The sequence below is a fragment of the Adiantum capillus-veneris genome, chromosome 1 (genome assembly GCF_014529385.1).
Source record: "Adiantum capillus-veneris isolate H3 chromosome 1, ASM1452938v2, whole genome shotgun sequence".
Classification (NCBI taxonomy): domain Eukaryota; kingdom Viridiplantae; phylum Streptophyta; class Polypodiopsida; order Polypodiales; family Pteridaceae; genus Adiantum; species Adiantum capillus-veneris.
In genome coordinates this window covers 182,969,785-182,975,935 of record NC_140931.1, presented here as the reverse complement: position 1 = coordinate 182,975,935, position 6,151 = coordinate 182,969,785, and positions in this window count along the sequence as shown.

The window sequence follows — 6,151 nt, the reverse complement described above, 5'->3', positions numbered from 1 at the left end:
CATTGTAACTTTGCTTTTGTGTTATAAATATAAGTTTTATTTTTCTTATCTTATTTGAAGATACATATAAAGAAAAAATTATTTCGATTTCTCTCACTTTTTGGATAGGAAAGCTTATATGATGGAGATGCTACCAAAATTTTGTAAGATCATGTGTGATTTATTGCAATGAACTAACATATTTAGGTAGGAAGAGACATGCGAAGGTTGTTCTATTGGAAGTCTCTAGATACATGGAAAATTGTCTTACTATAAGTAGTGTGACAAAGTGGTTTGTTTATGCTAAGTTTTTCATTTGATAATGGTGCAATGTTGCTCTTTGAGTCCTTAAATCTAATGTGATAGATGTACTGTTGATCCACAATTTTTAAAAATTGTGATGGCTTTATTCTACACTTTTAGGGTTGTAACAGCTAGGAACACCATATTAGAGAGTTTGATACTTTGAGCCAATTTGGGAACTACCAATGTCTTGAATATTTGGCCATATGGACAATTCTCACAAAAAAAATTAAGGCCAAATCCCTCTACAAGGTAGTACTTGAAAAGCTCTTCCAATCCATGCTCTCAAAACTTTGGCTAAGATTTGGCCATGTGGTCAAATCTTAAGCTTGTTTTGAATGTGGGAATTGGAAAATTCCCAAAATCACTAATATGGTGTTTAGGCTCATAATTCCTTTAGAATGATTCAAAAAATTGATGATATTATGGGTTAAAATACCCTCCCCATTGGCACATACATGATTCTTTTCACACAAGTCTACTACCCCCATTTAGAGGCAATCTTCCTATCAAGCATGTTAGTTTGTAGGAAACCCTTCTTCAACAATGCAAACTCTATTGTGAATAAGTACTTAACTTTTACCTAAAGTGGGATGTACCTCTCTTTTTGGTAAAGAGATAGAGATAAGAAGAGAGCTTGAGCTCTGGCAAGCACACACACCCACGACCAAGAGAACACATAACAACAATGGAAGCACAAAGTTGCTTCTTCTTCTTCTTCTTCACTACTCAAAATGATGATAAGGTATAGTAGACAAGTGGGAAATACAAGATAATATATAAAAAATACCATGATCAATGTGAAATGTTGAGCTGGCAAGATAAGTGACCATCATTCTCTATAAGTAGACCATGTCGATGAAGCCTATCCTCATGTCCAGTGTCTCATGACAGTGATAATGTAGGCCAAGAGTCATCTAGGTGTAATGTGGGTTGAGCTTGATATCTTGACACTCCCCCTCAAGCTCAACGCCATCTCTTGTACTCCAAGAATATCTCAAAACTGCCTCATTTTCTCTCCTCCATGGGCCTTCATGAAGATATTTACAACCTACTCATCCATCTTCACGTACCTAAGGTCGATATCACCAGCCAATACCATGTCTCTGATGAAGTGATAGTGCACCTCAATATCCCAACTAGCATGTGAACCTATATGCCCAACTCTCCAAGTAGCATCTCTAATGGTGCTCTCTCACCTGCTTCCTGTAAACACCCTTGTACCCTACCTCTATACTTGACAAATCAATCATGGGTTACTTCTTATTTTTCCATGTGATAGAAGAGAGCAGACTGCATGGCCTCTTGGATCAGTTGGAGGAGTAAGAGAGAGACGGAGAGAGAGACCTTGTGGGACATCCTAGGGACAATAAGAGAGATAGAGATATTGTGTGTGAGCACACACATGCTGAGAGAGAGAGAGAGAGAGAGAGAGAGAGAGAGAGAGAGAGAGTGTGTGTGTGTGTGTGTGTGTGTGTGTGTGTGTGTTTCTACAAACTTAGATACACACACACCTCCTGTTTTGCATCTTCAAGTTTGGAATCTATACACATCGGATCTGAATACAACTTCATCTTCTACATGGACATTGTAGGTGGTGATAGGTCTACATGGGGGACATATTGTCTTCTTACCCTGTGTATGTGCATTGAGTTTTTCACGGTGATCTATCGTTGTATCTCTGTGTTTTCCACGATAGATTCTATATGCCATGCTTTTGGCTATGTATGGCATCTATGGCTACTTGTTAAAATATTGATCCTCTACTTTTCACACATACAATCCATTTGGCTTGCTTTGTACATGGGTTTACTTCCAATTTCATTGGCTTGTAGTTTACGAGCACTTTGCTACTCTGTCTAGTATTCAGGTAGGGTTTTACTTGGCATTGTGAATTGACACAACATGTTTAGTTTTGTGCATAGCCATACTTGGTTTCAAATCTTGGTTTCACATGTACAAGTAGTCTCAGACTTGTAGTAATATTACTCGCTCCACTGGGAGAACTTTTGCAGTGTAGTTTATGTAATGTACGATGCATTGTGCAAGGTTGAGTGTTGATTAGCTCTTTGGAGAGCATTTCTATCTCGTGGGAACACACTAATTATTTTTCACTTGCATCAATTCAACGCTTGGTTATGCATAGGTATGGCTACTCTTAGTGATGACTAGTAACCCATGTATGTTGAGTTGTGGAGACTACCCTTATGAATCGTTTGTAGAGCCATATTTTGGTAGTCCTTGCCATTTGTCAGACTTGATTGGAACATAGTCATTATTGCGCTTGAATATAGTCATACATTTTGTTGATCCTTTAGAGGGTTGTGATGAGGTTTAATTGAGTTGGGGGATTCTAGAATGTTGAGATCCCTTCAGAGCTACAAGTATTGGAGCATACCTTTTTTAGGTCTTACCGTATATTATGTATAGAGAGGGCTAGGTGCATTTGACGTCGTGTTGGCAGTCTATTTGGGTCAGTTTAGTGATCAATTTATGTACATACCTAGCTAACCATACTCTTATGCATCATTCTTTGATTTTGAGATCTTTTGTCAACCATTTTTAGTTGAGATTTTGCTTCATTTTTAGAGGACTCTGCCACAATTTCCCCAAGATTCTTGACATAGTTTCTTGCTCGAAGGGTGCACTATTGAGAACCCCCCCATATAATGTGCGTTTGAGGGGTATTTTGAACCCCCTTTTTTTAATTGTTTGAATGATTAAAATGATCTTTTATTTTAAGATTTTTTTCAAAAATTGAATAGAAAAACCCCTTTTGTTAACGTATCCTTGTTAATCTTAGTAAAATGTTTGCATTGAAAAACCCCTCTTGCTAAACTCATGTGATACATTAACATGATTACTCAATGCATCCCTTGAGGTTTCTTGGTCTTCTCACCATAGTGTTCAAGTCGTGCAATCATGGTCTCTTCTTTTGAGAAAGAAATCTATAACATCAAGAAGTTCGATGGTATGAACTTTTCCATGTGGAAAGAGAAGATTCAAAATGTCTTAGTCCAAGAAGGTCAATTAAAGTCACTCTTAGAGTGCCAAGAGGTCAATGGCTACACGGATGTAAAGTGGAAAATGATTGATACCAAAGCTAAGTCCACTATTCGTCTACACCTTGCAGAGTAGGTGTATTTCATCATTGTTAGTGAAGCTACTATTAAAGCCTTAGGTGAATTTCACTATTGTTAGTGAAGCTACTATTATAGCCTTATGGGAAAATTTGTGCAAGGTTTACTCAATGAACAAGCTATTTGAGCTTTGTACGAAAGAAGGTGACACCGTGCTTGAACACTTTAATAAGTTCAACATACTCTTTGGTTAGTTGACATCACAAGGATTTGATTTTGATGAGCAGGTACAATTTATCTTTTTGATGAACAGGTACAATCTATCTTTTTGTTATGCTCTCTACCCATGGGATATTTTTTACACAACCATAAGTAACTCTGCACCTAAGGAGTATTGGTCCACAATGATGTCGTTAGTTTGCTAAGTGAAGAGATTTGTAGAAACTCTATGGAGTTTGCTAAGCAAGGTGATGCTTATGTTTCTACTTCGCATAGATAGAGGGGTGGTAATAATAAGGATCGTGGCAAAATTAAAGATCGTAAGATTCCCTGCAATAAGTCTAAAGGATCTATGCATCCTTTTGAGTGTTACCATTTTCACAAGAAAGCGCACATGAAGAAGGACTTCAAGATTTTGAAGAGGGACAAGAAGAAGCCCCAAGACAGTAAGAAATCTGACAATGACAGCAAGGGCAAAGCAAAGTTAGAAGAAATCGACATGCTCGAGTTTACTAAGACTCTAGATACATTAAGACAATTGGTCATTTAGATGTTTTGGTTTTTACTTCAGACATTAGTGCAAATGCTCGTTACAAAAGATGCCACTAATGCACAAAATTGAGTCATTGATTTTGGTGCTAGTTTTCATGTGACATCACATAGAGATTGGTTCTTTATATATGTGCATACAACATGCATAGTGAATCTTGATGACTCTTATGAGCTTGACATTGTGGATGTTGGAAAAATTAGATTGGTCTCACACAGTGACACAGAGTTTATGTTGTGAAATGTCATAAATGTCCCAAGCTAGCAAAGACCTTGATTATAGCAAGGCAGCTAGATGATTTGGGTTACAGGACCATCTTTGGGAATGGTTCTTGGGTCATTTACAAGGGAAACCTTGTGGTTCTCATGAGGAAAATACATTGTACCTTGTATTCTATGTATACATGTGTTGTGTGTAAAAGGGGACTACATATTAATGGCTAGGAGTTTCCAACTACTGAGTTGTGGCATAGCCGACAAAGCCACATGAGCCAAAAGGGAATGAAAACATTGCCACATTTTGTTTACTTACCTTTGCTACAAATATTTATTTATTTATTTTTATGTGTGAATAATGCATTTTTGGCAAACAAACTAGGTGATTGCACTTACCATTGAATAGAAAGTGAGTAGATCCACTAGAACTTGTCCATAGTAATGTAGGTAGTCCTATGCCAGTCAGTTCTCTAGGGGGGCTAGTTACTTCGTGATTTTCACCGATGACTCTAATTTGAAGGTTTCAATGTATCCTTTGAAACACAAGGACAATGTCTTTTCTACATTTTAGAAGTTCCTAGTGCTAGTTGAAAATGAAAATCAATCAGGTAAGAAGCTCAAGAGCTTAAGGACTGATAATGGTGGAGAGTGTGTTGAAAGAGGGGAAACGGAAAACACACTTGACAACACACACACGTCTCTATATAGTCTAGGTGGAATCATAACACCTCGATCCTCTCAAAAAAACAAATTGAACAACAAAATTTCACTACAAACACTCATCCGCCCACACCCAATTGCACAATCACATGCAAGACCATAGCTTATTGCATTCCAATCGACGTAATCACTTCCCAATTCTCAACCACACACACAAACTCTCTCTCTCTCTCTCTCTCTCTCTCTCTCTCTCTCTCTCTCTCTCTCTCTCTCTCTCTCTCTCTCTCTCTCTCTCTCTCTCTCTCTCTCTCTCTCTCTCTCTCTCTCTCTCTGTGTGTGTCTGTGTGTGTGTGTGTGTGTGTGTGTGTGTGTGCGCGTGTGCGTGTGCGTGTGCGTGTGCGTGTGCGTGTGCGTGTGCGTGTGCGTGTGCGTGTGCGTGTGCGTGTGCGCGTGCAGGTGCATGTGTGTGCACAACCCAATTGACTAAGGGGGCTCACACACACTGACACTGTTACACAAGATAAGAGAAGAAAAGAGGGAGGGGGGGGGGGGATGACACCAAAGATGATGCAATTAAAGCTTGCTTCTTTCCCCCCAAGTGATTGTTGGCTATGGTGGAGCATGCACCAAAAGTCTCTCTCACAGCTCTCTCTCCTTCTCTGTCCTGGCGTAGCCTGAAAAAACAACAGATTACAAAATTTGAAAAATCTCTCAACTAGTGTAAAATGCTACTATGTGCATGAGACACAAAAATGTTTGATGCTGCCTTTTCCTTCTCTCTAAAGAAACCCCTGCTGAAAAAGCAAAAACACAGCAATTGTATGTACAAAGTCTTATTAGAAACACCAAAAGGTTGCAGATAGGTGGTTTTCCCACCCCCTTACATCATTTGCTTCCATCCACCTGGATCAAAAACAAACACCATTACCTCCCTCAGACAAGAGAGACCTCCTCCTGGATCACATTGATAACTTGAATTATAGCTATCCATCCGCAATACTCTCATGTTTTAGTCCCTTTTGAGCATCAACTTGCATTCTCCATCTACCTTCAATCATATCATCGGCTTGCACACCAATCTCTAGAATACGCATTCTTGATATTTCCTTCCAACCAAATGTTGGGACCATTTTCACTTTCTCTAC